The following is a 16,813-nucleotide window of genomic DNA, read 5'->3' as shown; positions in this document are numbered from 1 at the left end:
TGTTTTTCAATAGAAAATCTAATGCACATAAGATTGTTGCTTCATAATGTAATAAATAAATAAGAATAGGAGAGCCCTAGTCAATGGAGGTGATAAAGCCGCTCAGAAAATCACTTGCTCTGAAAACTGTTGAATGGTTCCAACTTTGGCACAATAGAACTATGTTCTTCAAATACGGAGGTAAATGCATCTTATTTAATGCACTTGTTTGAACCTGTACCCTACAGATCATGAATTAACTATTATATTTATGATATGTGGAGCTCGCTCTGGAAGACTGGTGCTTTTAAAACAAATATATTTAATCTTAATTTAAACAAAAGACTATATATATATTTGTGTGTATATACATTACCTACTGTTGGTCGCCAGTAGATCGTTATAATTAGGACCTACTATCCATAGGAAAAGCATTTATAGATTTGCCAATATCTTTGGGGCCGTTCGAAGAATCTTCACGAAATTTCCAAAACTAATGACCAGCTCAGGTCAGCTCCTGTCTTGAAAGTTTCGGGTGATTCGTCAAGCAGGGGCAGAGAAAAAAAAAAGGAGGTCCCAAAACGCGTTTCCCCCATGTTAATTTCCATAGGAATTTTGGAACAGGCTACAGCCTGAACTGCTGAACAGAATTACATCAAATTTGGAAAAAAGTAGCCCTTGGTTCAGATAGCAACCTTTGTTTTAAATGGTGTAAATCCTTTCAGTAGTTCCTGAGAAATCCCAAAAATAAATATATCGATATCTGAGCACCAAGGAGGGTTCGCGAACCCTCCCAAGCACAAGATTAATTCTGATTGGCTGCCAACACTCCAAACCAGGAAGTGTTGGTAGCCATCTTGTGACTCGGTTACCGAGTCACAAGAAAACAGTAAAACAAAGATAAAAAAAACAAGAAAAGGGGGCAAGGTAGAAACACCTTGATCCCCTAGGCCTGCTCAGGGGGCCCCACAAGGACCCATAAAAAACATTAAAATAAAAAAAAAGAATTGGCCGAATGCACGCTGGGTGTGCGATTCCGGCTGAAAACCCCCCCAAAAAAGCGCGGGCTCCCGCGTTTCGTTATCTATAACCCCGGGTGGGCCAGGTCCCGGGGGCACAAGTTGACTTCATCCCCCGAGCAGCAGTGTGCCAGGAGGCGCATTTGCAGAGTGGTGAAAAAAGGGGGCATGGCCTCAGACCACTTTCAGCAATCCAGCTGTGTGGGGCTTACTGGAGGTACCTGGTGGGCAGGAGGCTCGTTTACAAAGTGGTGGAGAAAGGGATGTGGCCTGTGTCCACCTCTCAGCAATCCCACTGTGTGGGGCTTACTAGAGGTACGAGGTAGACTAGTTGGTCCTTAAGGACCCCCAGCAGTGAAGGGGACTTCAATTCCCATCCAAGAGCACGCCAAGGAGCACGTTTGCAGAGTGGTGGGTAAAGGGGGCGTGGCCTGCTATGAGAACTTAGCAATGCTGCTGTGTGGGACTTAATGGAGGTAATAGGAGGAGTAGTTGGTCCCCAAGGATACCCTTGAGGGCCAACTACCCTCTTGTTACCTCCAGTAAGTCCCACACAGTGGGATTGCTAAGACGTCTTCGGAGGCCATGCCCCCTTTCTCCACCATTCTGCAAACGCACCTCCTGGCAGACTACAGGATGGGGATGAAGTCCAATTTACTCCTGATGGACTTTGGGGGGCAAGAAGACCTCCTGGTACCTCCTGTAAGTCCTACGCAGTGCAATTCCTGAGCACTGGCCGGAGGCCCAGCATACTTTCTCAACCACTCTGCAAACACGACTACTCGTTAAAGAAGTGTTTGCAATGTAATAGGATGCACATTTGCGAGAGTTAGAGCTATTGGCCTTGTAAATGTAAACGTTTTTTAATAATGATTTTTGGAGTGGAGTGGATGTACGTTGTGTGGAGTGGAATTATGTGGTAAATTGTGCAGTTAAATTATGTGGATAGAAACTATGTGGTATTTATTTTATAGGAATTATGTAGAGTGGAATTATGTGTTATGGAGAGTAATTATGTGGTATGGTAGTCTGTGTTGTGGAGTGGTAACCTCAGGTTTAGTCTTCCTTGTTTCCATAGAAGCTCAATTATGAACTCAGTGAGACAAAAAAAAGAAGGAATCCCTCAAGAGCACTTGTGGACCTAATCAGAGGTATGGACAGAGCCACTGGAATTTTTGACTGCACCAACTTTCGCACAATTATACATTTTCCGCATTAGCCACATAATTCATCATTTGCTCCCTAATCTGGAGATTTGAACAAAAAAAGCCTTGCTCTAGCTCAAACGGCTCAAATGTTCCCAAAAATGCAGCGTCATGTGTTACAGTGTGGTGGAAGGCCCTTTGCAAAGATGGAATGGTCATGTGTTACTTTTGCAAAATGTGGGTATCTGAAAGAAACAGGCTAGTGATAGATTCCTTACCTTAGAATTACCCCCAGGCGTCAGGCTGGATCTGGAAAGTTTTCGTCAGCAGTACCCCTACGAGACAGAAGGTGGCGTTGTGCGGCTCCTTGTCCGTTGCTGGCGTTGTTGTCGCCGAGATGACGTCGCGGCAGCTACTTAGACGCCGCCCTCATGCTCTGACTTCAGTGTTTTCTTTTCCGTGCCAGCAAGCGCAGATCTGGAGGGAGCGGTACCCCCAGTCACTTTTTGACTGAGTTTTTCAAGGCCTTTTTGTCTCTTTTTTTCGAATCGATCAACTCCTGGTGCCGTAGGGATGCCCGGCTTTTAGTCTTGTGGGGACTGTCATCGCATGATGTTGGTGACGGACCCGCACCGCGTGTGTCTCTACTGCCTGGGATGCGACCACGACACCAAGTCGTGCCCCGACTGCCGGGCCATGGCGCCGAAGACTTTGCGGGAGCAGTCCCGTAAATTACTGGAAGTTCGTCAGTCGGCTCCGTACCGTTCAAGGTCCCGATCCCTTGGGAGGTCGAGGGTCAAGGTTCCGATCCCTTGGGAGGTCGAGGGACCGGTCGCGAAGCCATCACCATCGATCATCGTGATCGAAGTCTTCGTACTCGAGGTCAGGTAAGACTAAGCACAAGAAGTCTAAGAAGCGCCATCGTTCTCTGGCTTCCCCTTGCACTTCGTGCGACATGGCTGAGGGTGCAGGTGGTGCCACGCCGCAGCTCCGGCAGAGCCTACACAGTCGCCGTCTGCCTACCCGCCCTCCCCGGGTCTGTCTGTGACTCCCGCCCAGCTGCAGGATTTTCTGTCAGCCATGGCCCTCATCTTTGGGTAGTCGGGCCCCGCCGGCGTGCCTTCGGGACCCACTGGCCCAACCGAAGGCCCTTGCTCTGCATTGTTGGCGGCTCCGGCCCGTCATCGCTGTTGGTTCCAGCCCGGTGTCACAGGGTCCCCAAGGATCCAGGCCTGGATCCCAGTCGACGCCGGTTGATCTAGTGAAACCTCCACCAACGTCAACCCCATCGGCAGCACTTTCGATGTCACCTGTACCCCCGGGCGACGTCGCTCCCGGTTTCTGCCCCGAAATGGACACGACCCCGGAACGGTGTCGATCGACGCCGATTCCAACGCTGATGGGGCCTTTCTACCCCTATGTCCAGCCTCCTTATTTTCAGCCTGTTCATCAGCCTTCGGAGGAAGGGGAGGACTAGGAGGGGTCTGAGGACCCTCTCACAGTGCAGTACGAGTATGACCCAGACTGGGCAGAAGAATTGGGGTATGCCAGTGGTCTTGACACCTCTCCTGACCTTGGAATGCTATCTCCTCCTAGGAGGGTGCAAGCTACGCTGTGGTGTTGCGTAGGGCGGCGGAGGCTCGCCACCTCCAACTCCCTACAGTGGCCGTCAGGACTAACCTCCTGACAGAAGTGCTTCAGCCAGCGGCTACCTCTGCGGAGCCACTGCTGCCTTTTAATGAATCACTTTCTGATGTTCTTTTGGGCTCCTGGTCCAGGCCCAACACAGGGGCTCTTGTGGATAGGAACGAGGCCTGATGCCATCACGCGGCCCCGGGTGACCCCCTTTTTCCTCTCCCAACACCCCACCCCTGGGAGCTTGGTTGTCCAAGCCTCAATCTCCCAAAGCACATTCCCTACCGCACCCCTGGATAGGGAATCCAAGAGACTGGAACAGTTTGGAAAGAAGATTTTTTCCTCTGCCAGTTCAGGGCTGCAGTCTGTGAACACCACATGCATCTTGGGCCGCTATTACCACTCTGTGTGGGATACGTTGGTGCAAGTGCTGCCCCAGTGTCCGGAGAAGGCCCAGACAGTGCTCTCCCAGGCTATTGCTGAAGGGAGAGATGCAGCCAAGTTCACAATTCGATGTGGCCTTGACAACGCCCACTTGGTGGGCAGGGCGATTTCCACGACAGTGGTGCTCCGTCGCAATGCCTGGCTGAGGACTACTGGCTTCTCTGGGGATGTCCAAAACACTCTCATGGACATACCCTTTGATGGCATACGCCTTTTTGGCAACAAGGCAGTTGGAGCATTTTAAGGATTCAAGGGCTACGGCCAAGTCCTTGGGCCTGTCGGCCACCCAACCTCCTCAGCCTTCTACTTTTTGCTCCTTTCGTGGCCATGGCAGGGGTGCCCGTACACCAGAGCTTTCCAAACTCTGTGGCGCGACACACTACTGTGTCGCCTCCTAAGTGTGGGTGTGCCGCGCGACTATGCCATCGCAGGCAGATTAGGGCGCCCTTTTGAAGTTTGCATTCAGTGGCGCAGTACCGTACGTGGAGGAAGGAGAGGTGTTAGGTGAGCGTGGCCTCGTTTCCCTTTGTGACGTGCGTTAAACGTTGAATCCGCAGTCCACGGAGCCGCCTCTGCAGGCCCCATCCTAGGCGCTCGGTAAGGCAAATTTTGAATTTTAAAAACTGTTGGCATTCAATTGTATCCCCAGAACTATTATTGCGCCAATGTCGGAGGCGTAGTTTGTATCCCCTGTTGCTTGGTTGGGGAAGTAGTATGACGCCAATCTCGGACTGCCCTTGAATTTCCACTGCCAGGTTGGAAGATGAAATAGGTCCGCTATAGAAACAGACAGAAAGTACTCGAGCAAAAGACTAAATCAGCTGTTTTACAACCTCGTCTGATGTTGCCTAGGTGATTTCAAGAGCCAGGTGTTATATGTGAAATCCTACTGACTTTACTGTGGGACACAAAGTAAATACAAAGTCAGTAATATATATATATATATATATATATATATATATATCACGTTATCTGGTGACTGTTTTTGTTGCTGTTTTTGCACAATGCCATTGTGTGCTGCAAACATTTTGTAACTCGCTTCTTTTTAGAATATCGGGAAAGGTAGAACGCTCTCTCACTCCACCGCCCAAAACTGCTTGGTCAGCCTGGACCGTGCACAGCTTATTGTGCTTCTCGAGGCCACCAGGTGTGGAGAGGAACAGCGAGTACTGGTCCATGGGGGCAAAACTGCTGTGCCTGCTTCCAATGCAACTCTGCCTCACCAGGGAGCCAGTGACCGGGACGATTGGATTAATTTAGCTGGGGAACAAATAGTGCATCACTGTTAGCCCCGGAACCAGCAAATTAAATGGAGGGGCCTCCTTGACTCCTCCATCCCCCCCCCTCGAGCCAGTCTGGAGTTCACAGGCCAGGGACCCGCCACCAGTGCACAGTGCTGGAGAGGCCCTAGAGCTTGTGGAGGGAGAAAAGTGAATAGCTGCCAAGGTTTTAGATTGCCATGTGTGAAATTCTCATAATTTCAGTGTAATTTTAAGTGCCATTTCAGTGACTATGAGTGACACTTTCCAGTGAGCAAAAACCAAGCAATGAAAACGAGGGTAACACAAATATCAAAAATTACACCCCTTTGAACAAGGGCAAACTCTAAGTTAACTGCTGCAAAGCTTAAGAATAATTTTAGACGGCTTTCATTTATCTGACTAGCCAAAATTGCAGAAAATAGATGCAGCGCTCTGGAAGACGTGTATAATTATAATCAGCTGAGTGCCTCGCAGACCCCTCGATTGCCACCGGCTACATGAGCAGTCCGCATAGCTGCATTGGAAAGCTGCAAGTGGGAGGCACTCATTTAGGTCACAGCCAGGTAGGCTTAAAGCATATTTTCTTTTTTAGACAGATAAGATTATGATTTGAAACTGTCAGTGCCACCTCAAACTGTGCGCTGGGTTTGGCACGTCTGCCCCTGAACAGGATTTATTGTGGCTTGACTGGTGTGATCAAATGTACTGGGTGTGGACTTGTGTGAACTTGTTGCTCACTCCCTCCATTTAATGACAGTTCATGTGTTGTCTTTTCTCTTTCTGCACCCTTCTTTTCTCTTTCTGCAACTCTCTTGCCAGTTTCTGCACAACTGTTCCCTCTTTCTGCACCTTTCCTGCCTGTTTCTGCACCTCTCTTGCCTCTTACTGTACCTCTGTTGGTTCTTTCTGCACTACCCTTGCTTTTTCTGCACCCTTCTCACCTCTTTTTGCACATTTGTTGGTTCTTTGTGCACTGCTCTTGCTTCTTTCTGTACCTCACTTGCCTCTTTCTGCACTTCTCTTGCGTCTTTCTACACCTCTGTTACTTTCTTTTAATTATTCTCTTGCCTCTTTCTCTAAATCTCTTCCTTCTTTCTGCACCCCTTCTGCCTCTTTCTGTACCTCTCCTGCCTCTTAGTGCACTTCTCCTATCTCTTTCTGCACTCCTCTTGCCTCTTTTTGCACCTCTGTTGGTTTATTCTTCACTGCTCTTTCTTCTTTATGCTGCACCTTTCCTACCTCTTTCTGCACCTTTCACACCTCTTTCAACACCCTCTGTTGCTTCTTTCTGCCCTTCTCTTCCTTCTTTCTGCACCCCTCCTGCCTCTTTCTGTACCCTCTTGCCTCTTTGTGCACCTCTCCTACCTTTTTCTGCACCCCTCTTGCCTCGTTTTGCATCTCTGTTGGTTCTTTCTGCACTGCTTTTGGCCAGATCTGGCAGTCGGTTCTTCAGACGCCTGGCACCTACATTATGGAACTCCCTCCCTTTTTAGGTCTTGTCCTATTAATCACGCAAGCGATAATAGGACGAGAGTATAAGGGCTCATTCAAGCTCTGAAACCATCACACATGCACGCGCTTTTTACCATTTGCTCCCGAGCCGCCTGCCTCCGAGAGCTTCACTTCAAAGGCATCTGCTCCCCGCCCCCTGCTTCACACTTTTTACGGCCGCCAGGCCGTTTCTTGCATTTCTCCTCCCCCGCTAATTATTCACTGCTGTTGCTGCCCACGGCCTCCCTCTTCCCTTGTTATGCTGGTGGAAGCATTTAGAAAATAGATGGCGCTTTATATTATTCCATACGTGTTTTCCAGCTTGGCCATTGCGCTCTCTAAATAATAATGGAAAGTGCACATTCAGTGTGGTTTTCCCGGGTCAAATTGACCTTTAGATTTAGCTCGCAGCAGCAAGGGCGCCTGGGAGTTGAAGTCTTCCCGATGGACGTAGTCACCTGGCCGTAAATTATTCCACCAGCTTTCTTAATGATCACCGGGTGCTATCGACCACAGGGATTGTGATGATCAGTTTGCCACATAATCCGTCATCTGCTGCATGATCTGCAGATTTCATCAAGTTGTTTCTTGCTCAACCAGATCAAAAGTTACTAACACTGCCGCCGCATGTTTTAACTGTTAAACTGTGTTGCTTATTTATGTATTTAGGTGTCGGAGGGCAACCAATGAGACTAACTTTGCCCAGATGGTGTTAACGTGTAAAAAAACAATCGGGTAATAGTAACGTGTGCCGCATAATTTGAGCCTTTGTTTCATTATTCTAGTGAATAATACTTTAGTTAAAAGGCATCACTCACAATGAAGTTCCTTTTCAACTTGCGCCAGAGTGATGCATTTGACATCTGACTCGTTGATAATTGATCATCTTGGCATTTAGTGTGCACAGCCATTTTTGCTCCTTTTTGTAGCTAGAGGACGGGCAGGATTTAATTTTAAGATTGACTAATTGCGACACAACTAAACATCCTTACTTTATTAGAGCGGGCATAGCCTTTGTTTTGACATTGCCTGCCCTCGCCAACAGCAGACAAGTATAGTGCCTCCGTCCACGACCCCTCGCAGTGCTCTCTGTACTGTGGGAGGGTCATTAAGCAGCACGTTGTGTTCCGGTAGCACCCTGCTGCTTCTGGAGTCCTGTGGACGGGCAACCCATCACCCTCTCAACAGGCTACAATCAAAGGTCCCCGGCTCCATTGAGCTCCGGTAAAGAGGTGAGCTGTGCTCTTGCAGGGGCTTGAGAAATCGTTCTTCAGAATAAGACAGTTCATTTTGTTTACAAATGTAAATGGCGGTCACTAGTTTCCTGTAGAAAACAAAAATATGCACACCCTCTTAATGTGCTAGTGTAGTAACGAGCAATTGAAGATGTTTTGCATCGAATATTTAACTGATTTAAGTCTAGTTGATTAAAATCTCAGCCCACAAGTTTTTCCATTAAAATAGCTTCTGCCTGACTGTGTTCACTCAATTAAAAACATTATTACAGGGCAGCAATGAAAACCACTCCGAGATCAGTGACCTTCAGTTTGCACTTCCTGAACTCCATCTATTGTTAGAGCTACTACTGCAGAATCCTGCACTGCAGAAATCTCTGTGGGCTAGTTTCATTTGTGCAGCTACAATTATTAATTAGCAAGTGTTCCTTTGGAACCGACAACTGGCACCACTGGGGACAAGGCAGACAGAGCCATTCTTATGGGGTACCCCCTCCCTTCTCCCTTAGAAGCGTGTGTATCTGCCTAATCCAGCTCTTTCCTCTCTGCTTGAAACAGACAGCAGGCGCCAGCGTTCAACAACATAGACTGAGACATCCTGCTTGACGATGGGTTTGTAAATTACGTGTTAACACTAAACCGACCCGAGGCGCCAGGAGAGCACAAGCTAGACAGACATCCGCCTTTATTGATGTCCTTAATTCACGCTTTACTTGGGACATTTTGAACCAGCAAAAACATGTACTTTTTTAAGGATACTGTATTAAACAGTATTGTTAGTGTGGTCACATTTTATTATAAACATGGTGGAATACTTTCAGCCTTTCACTATATTGAAATTAAAGTCGGCATGAAAGCACATTTAACAGTATTTCGTTTTTAAATATGGCATTTCAATTTAGCAACTTTAAACCGTTCATATTTTAAAACATCACACACTGCAATAGCTTATAATCTCTCTGCTTCTCTATCTCTTCCTTCTCTAATTCTCGTTAGACTGAAATAACTACTATTTTGGAGGCTCTCTCTCACCCCTTTTTCTGCATTGCTTTCAAAAACATACTTCCATTCCACGTCTTGCTGTCTCTGGATCACGCGCCACATTTTGAGATATGGTGACTTTTTAATTCTAATTTTCCACTATCTTCTTTCAGTACATTATTTTCCCTCTACATTCTTCCTCACGCACCACCATCATCACTCAGCACCACCACAGCACCACTCAGCACCACCACAGCACCACTCAGCACCTCCACAGCATCACTCAGCACCACCACATTATCACTCAGCACCACCACATTATCACTCAGCACCACCACAGCACCACTCAGCACCACCACAGCACCACTCAGCACCACCACAGCACCACTCACAGCACCACCACAGCACCACTCAGGACCACCACAGCACCACTCAGCACCACTCAGCACCACCACAGCATCACTCAGCACCACCACAGCACCACTCATTACCACCACAGTACCACTTGGCACCACCACAGCATCCATCAGCACCGCCTCATTATCACTCAGCACCACCACAGCACCACAGCATCACTCAGCACCACTCATCACTACCACAGCACCACCCAGCACCACCACATTATCACTCAGCACCACCACATTATCACTCAGCACCACCACAGCACCACTCAGCACCACCACAGCATCACTCAGCACCACCCCAGCATCACTCAGCACCACCCCAGCATCACTCGGCACCACCACAGCACCACTCGGCACCACCACGCCATCACTCAGCACCACCACAGCATCACTCAGCGCCACCCCAGCAACAGTCTGTGCAACCATTCAACAACAACTGGTTCAAATATGTTCTCTCAATGTTTCAAGCTTTATTACAAATGTCACAAAAAGATGTTAATATTTCACTTCTGTTCTTGGATTTTCGTCACAATAAAATACACTTAACATAATCTTCACAAAAGTTATTTTCAAAAGTTTAAGCTATTGCCATTATAAATTACAATCACTTTTATTTAAGTATTAATTATTTATCAAAATTGAAAGCCATTGTTATTTGTAATATCAATACATCTAAGTCACGTAAATACAAAACATGTTGCATTACAAATGCTATAGGTGTCACATTTGCGAAAGTTATAACTATTGGCATTGTAAATGACAAAGCTATTAATTTAGCTATTTTCAAAACCAACACATAAATAAAATAATTGTCATTTACACAACCAATAGCTCAAACTTTCCTACTGCGAGACCTATTGCATTGCAAATGCTTGTTGTATTTGTGTTGAACCCGACCATAACACCTTCAGACGACACGTAATAACTTGGCTCTTCTCTCAGACTTAGTTCCCTCTTAAGTTCTCCGCTCTGATCTGCTCTTAGCGCTGGGACGCCTTTTTGCCAAGGCAGCCATGCGCTCTATAAATACTCTAATCTAATCTAACTGCTTTTGCTTCTTTCTGCACCTCCCTTGCCTTTTTGTATACTTATCTTCTTTCTACACCTCTGTTGCTTCTTTCAGCAATTATCTTGCCTCTTTTTGCACTTCTCTTCCTTCTGTCTGCACTTCTCTTCCTTCTTTCTGCATCCCTCCTGCATCTTTCTGTACCTCTCCTGCCTCTGTGCACCTCTCCTACCTTTTTCTGCAACTCTCTTGACTCTTTTTGCACCTCTGTTGGTTCTTTCCACACTGCTTTTGTTTCTTGCTGCACCTCACTTGCCTCTTTCTGTACTTCTCTTGCTTCTTTCTGCACCTCTGTTGCCATTTTGTGCACCTCTGTTGCCTCTTTCTGCACTTCACTTGCTGCTTTCTGCACCTCTGTTGCCTGTTTCGGCACCTCTGTTGCTTCTTTCTGTACTTCTCTAGTCTCTTTCTGCACCTCTGACTTAGAGGTAATCACCCTGCCCTATTATGTACTTGGCCTTACAGGGGAGTTCATGCCAATCACAGGGGTACCCCAACCCATAGTGTACCCTAGTGCATGTAGGTGTTTTCACAGTATTTTAAGTGTCTTTCAGCATAGGACTGGCTCTGCGTCTGGTTAGTCAGAGTCAGTTACCACTAGTACAAGTCAGCAAAAAGTTGGGGGCACAGAATGACTTTGCAACAAGGCCTCTTTCTGTACCTCTGTTAGTTCTTTCTGCATACCTCTTGCTTCTGTATGCACCTTTCTTCGTCTTTCTGGACTTCCGTTGCCTCTTTCTGCATTTCCCTTGCTTCTTTCTACGCGTTTCTTCCTCTTTCTGCACATGTCCTACTTCTGTAGGAATAGTTAGAAATTTGCATTTTAAAAAAACTTTGAAATTCACTGAAAAAACCATAGGTTTCAGGGACGTTATATTTAGGAATTAACATTTAAAAAAACTTTTAAATTCATTGAAAAAAACATAGGTTTGAGGGACTTTGTAGTTAGAAATTAGCATTTAAAAAACCTTGGAAATTCACTGAAAAAACACAGGTTTCAGGGATGTTATAGTTAGTTGGACATATCACTCGTACAAAAACAGATAAATCCACCGTTATATAGTAGAGCTAACTATAACTCACACGCCCGCAATGCACTGCTGAAGACGTCACATATTTCATCACTCATGACATGGTCAGTGACTTCACTAATGACATCATCCACGTGATCATCTGGTGCACCTACTCACACCCTTATAAAACCTTTGATACACCCACTCTAAAATACAGACTACCAATATCAAAACCATAGACAGACCAATAGCAGTTAGCATATACCTGCTCAGTGATTCATATGTCTACACACACATCCACTCACTAACCCATACAGTCACTCATTCACGCAGTCATTCATCAATACAGCCACTGATATATCCACACATGCACCCATATAGACACTCACACACTGACACTCACCCAAAGTGTTACTCAAAACCTAGTCAGTGACCGATAGAATTAATTACATTGTCATTTACTCACCTATGCAGTTATACACACACACCACCACACTTATTCATACAGATAGTACCATATACATAGTCTCTTCAACAATTACTGACATAAGCACACACTTATCCATGCAGCCACTGTCACATATACTCACTTATATACTCCAACACTTACATATGTAGGTACTTACACATATACCACTAAGACATCCATTCACTTACCAACACAGCTACACATACTCACTCACCCATACAGTCCTTAACACACGCACTCATAAACCCATACACCTAGTGAATCACCCACTCACACATCCATGCAGGGAGTCACACCGTCCCCCACCCACACAGACACTCAGGCACCCATACAGGTACTCAGACAACCAATCATTAACCCATATAGACACTGATGTAGCTACTCACCAACCCATGCACTTACACACCAACTGACAGACTGATACAGACATTCACATAGATTAATCATTCACCCATGCATTCACGTTTAGCCACACTCAGTTATAACCCCACTAAATCATCCATTCAGACACTCCACGTATACCCCCACTAAATCATCCATTCAGACACTCATACACCCACTCATTGTTCAATACACCTTGGTATATATATATATATATATATATATATATATATATATATAGCTTCACACCTGTGAGGCAGAGGGAGGGCGTGGTTACAGAATAGGAAGTGGCCACAGCTTTAAAAACATCAGAGCAAAGGACCCTGGCTAATGGCTACAACTGAAACGGGCTCTGAAGATTCCGATTGAAGGATGAAACGCGTCTGCCGAGCATTTCGGGGACCCTTTTTTTGTCAGCGCTTTCCCAGCAATAAAGCCTGCCATTTTTCCCCAGAGCTGTGTCACACTTTCTTCTTTCAAGTGGGAGAGAGACTGTTTTGGATATTCTATAGCCAGCTAGTAGGTGCTGGTGTGTGACCACTCTCTCGGACTAGAGTGACACGGCTTACCTGCTAACTTTGTCGGTTTCTCTGCATAGAACTGCAATTGTGTCACCCCCCTGTGCTGGTATTCCACTTGGCGGTCATTAGCACGTGGGGAGAGAGGAGGCAGTATTCGGCTGCTTGATAAGGGGGACAAAGGAGGACTTTATTTCCTGCATTACGGCCGCATTGGTGGTGGAACACTGTCCACGACTGTTGGAAGCATCACCTGGTGTTTAGTGAAACCCTTCACTGTATGGGCTCCTTCGGTGAACCACAATGCCCAGAATGCAGCGGTAATGCAGGCACAGCGCATTGAGCTTCACACCTGTGAGGCAGAGGGATAGGAAGTAGCCACAGCTTTAAAAATATCAGAGCAAAGGACCCTCGCTAATGGCTGCAACTGAAACGGGCACTGAAGATTCCGATTGAAGGATGAAATGCGTCTGCCTAGCGTTTCAAGGACCCTTTTTTTGTCGGCGCTTACACAGCAATAAAGCCTGCCATTGTTCCCCCGGAGCTGTGTCACACTTTCTTCTTTCAAGTGGGAGAGAGAGTGTTTTATATATATGGTGAGCAAGGCGACTAAGTTCGCCGAAACGCGTCGGATCGTGGCACTTTTGATTCACTTAAAAATGGAATAAAATCTTTTCTGCAACACGCATACCGGAGTGAAGTGTCCGTTTTTCCTGGAAGGTGCTGTGCTAAGCGGCATGCTTTTGGAGCATTGATATATATATATATAAATCAACGCTCCAAAAGCATACCGCTTAGCACAGCACCTTCATATGTATATATATATATATATATTACCTACTGGCGGTCGCCAGTAGGTAGTTATAGTTAGGACCTATTATCCATAGGAAAACCGCAACATTCTATTGGCAATAACTTTGGCGTCGATTGATGAATCTTCTTGAAATTTTTCAAACATTTGGCCAGCTCAGTTCTGCACCTTCCCTGGAAGTTTGGGGGTGATTGGTCAAGCGGGGGCTGAGAAAAAAGGGGTCCCAAAACGTGTTTTCCCCATGAAATTTCCCATAGGACCTTTAGCCACGGCTACAGCCCGAACGGCTTAACGGAATTACACCAAATTTAGCATAGAGGTAGTCCTCAGTTCCGACTTGTGCCTTTTGCTTATATGGTGTCAATCTGTTCAGTAGTTCCTGAGAAAATTACGGTTAAAGTCATTTATACATCTAGGGGCGCAGTGGATCCGTGGATTGTGCGAGGATTGGCATCGTTGCATAAGCGCACCGTCCAATCACGCAGTCAATGCTAATTGGCTGTCAAGCGGTTGTAAACATTCAAAACCAGGAACTGTTGGCAGCCATTTTGTGCCTCGGTAGAAGCGAGGCTGAGGAATTCAGTGGAATATGTGTTCAAAACGGAGAAAGGGAGCAGAGTAGAAATAATTTTACCCTCTAGACCTGTTTAGGGGGTCCTAGAAGGACCCCCAGGGCCCACATTTTTATTTATTTTTTAAACCGGGATGCGTGTAGGGTGCGTGGACTGTGCCGTAAAATAAATAAAATAAAATGAAGTTTTTTTTAAATAATTCGTCTCCAGGGGGTTAAATTCCGGGGGCAAAATTATAAAATTTTCTGTGGGGCCCAGAGGGGCCCCCCACCCTCGGGGATCGTCAGTGCCCGGGGCTAAAAAGAAAAAAAATGGGGGGGGGAGGGAGTCAAAGGTCCTGAAAGCTGCGGGGACCATCACCCATCAGGGGTTTTATGTATTGTGGGAGGGGGACTACGTGGCTCCCCTCCTACAGCACTCGAGGGCCCCGTTACCCACCGGGGCTACAAAAAAAGTATGGCTAGGGAGGAGGGGCTGTAAGGTCTCCAAAGCCCCGGGGACCACCACTCCCCGGGGCTTTATGTATTGTGGAAGGGCCGGTTCCTGCAGTGTTCCGAGGTGTCCATCCCGCCCTTCCATAGCAAGGAAATCTGTTCTCTCTTTCAAAATCAAATTCAGATTGCTTTTCCACATGGGGAGTTGTATGTTAGTAGCTTGTGATGTGGAAAAGTAATGCCAAGTCCCAAACGCGTAGGAGTTGTGCATCGAAGGCGCTGGAGTCGCGCGCCCTACAGATTCATGCATCCAACGCGTGCACACCAGAAGGCCGCACTGAGTGCTGCACTGTGTGCGCGACTTGCAATTTTACCGTAAATAAAAGCCCCTATCAGTAATTTCTAATATCTCCGGGGACCCTATCCCCCGGGTCTCATAAAAAATGTTGGGGACTGTGAGGTGAGCTACAATGCCCCCACGGCTTCCTGCGTTCTTCTGGAGTCGGCATTGCTTTTCCGCAAGGGGAGATGCTAACTTGTATGTGGAAATGCAATCGGCTTTTTATTTTGAAAGTGAGAACAGATTGCTCTGTCTTTCAAAATGCAAACTAAGTTTGCTATCGGAGGACGGAAGCCGTGAGACTCCCACCCTCTCAAACCAAACAGCAATGTCCCGGGGGTAGGCACCCAGGGACACTGCATGAGCCGGCCGGCGGGCATTGCGGTCTCCAGCCCTCTTGAGGGCTCTAGGCATAGGGTCACGCAGTCTGTCTCTCACAATACACAAATTTCCGGGGCTGGTGGTTCCCGGGGCTTAAGGGGGGGTCATTGATGCCCACACACTTCTAATTTTTTAGGGGGGGCCTTGGACGTGACAGTGGTGCAAGGGGGTTGTAAATCTGGTACACTGTGTTTGTTTTTACTTTGCTTTCCTTTTTGGTCTTGTAGAGGATCCAGGGTTAATATAACAGTTGTTGTACAGCCAGTACCTTTCAACTCTACCCCCAAACGGCTTTCTGCCTGTTACCATAGTAACAGTTCATGGAACACTTAAATGAGCACAGAGGTTAGAAGTTCACCACACTATGTTGGTAATGGAAAAAAGTTACTGTGCTGGAGTTTTTAAACATTTCCATAGGAGCCGTTAGTCATAGGTATAGACTCTGGTAAAGATCTGGTAAAGTTAGCCTCAGAATTATACTTCAAATTATAAATATCAATTCTGTTGGGGACCGCGTTACCCCCTCCCCCCAAAAATACTTTTTTTAAATGAACTTTTATTAAAACAATAAATACCTGGAAACGTAACTTAAAGATAACAAAACAATAAATAACTAGAAACATAACTTTAACAAAACAATATAATAAACAAAATGTGATATGGAGTCCAATAGAAGTACGGTAGGTAATCTGCAAAACAGAAAAGAAAATTAGTGTTTAAAATTAGATCGATGTGACTAAATGAGGTCAAACATTACAATTCAAATTAACAGTTGAAGATATTTCCTTCTTTTAACGTGTGCAGTGTGCCTGATACATTTCACTTTTCTTATAGGCTTGCGTTCAAGCGGTGTCTGTATGGAAGAGCCTACTGCTTCAGATTTACATTACAGATCAACAGGTCTTTAAAATGATTCAGAGATGAGACAGAATTGGGTGAGAAATTAAGTCATTATGCAGGACAATATTCTTTAGGGCTTATTTACAAGACTCTTGCGCCAGTTTTGTGTTACTTTTCTCCTGTTGAAAGTGACGCACAAGTGGCGCAAGGGACTTGTAAATAATGTCTTTCATTTCTAATGCATTTAATCGGATGCATTGTATGTTTAGGTCGCTCTGCTTACCTTGTGTAAACACTGTGGCCAGCAGAGTTCACAACTTGAAGTCAGCTTTGGTTTGTCATGGGAGAGTGGACGGCAGAGTCCATAACTTTAAAAGAGAAAGAGAAATGATG

General features: G+C 46.2%; 1 protein-coding gene across 1 annotated transcript in view; it reads left to right on the top strand.

The window, feature by feature from the left end:
- Positions 1-16,813, top strand: part of LOC147731014 (uncharacterized) — a 206,060-nt gene that overhangs the window by 30,236 nt on the left and 159,011 nt on the right. The gene's annotated exons all lie outside the window — the stretch shown is intronic.

The sequence above is a fragment of the Lissotriton vulgaris genome, chromosome 2_1, assembly GCF_964263255.1.
Source record: "Lissotriton vulgaris chromosome 2_1, aLisVul1.2, whole genome shotgun sequence".
Taxonomy (NCBI): Eukaryota; Metazoa; Chordata; class Amphibia; order Caudata; family Salamandridae; genus Lissotriton; species Lissotriton vulgaris.
The sequence above is the reverse complement of the archived record's forward strand: the minus strand, read 5'-3'. Positions and strand labels throughout refer to the sequence as shown.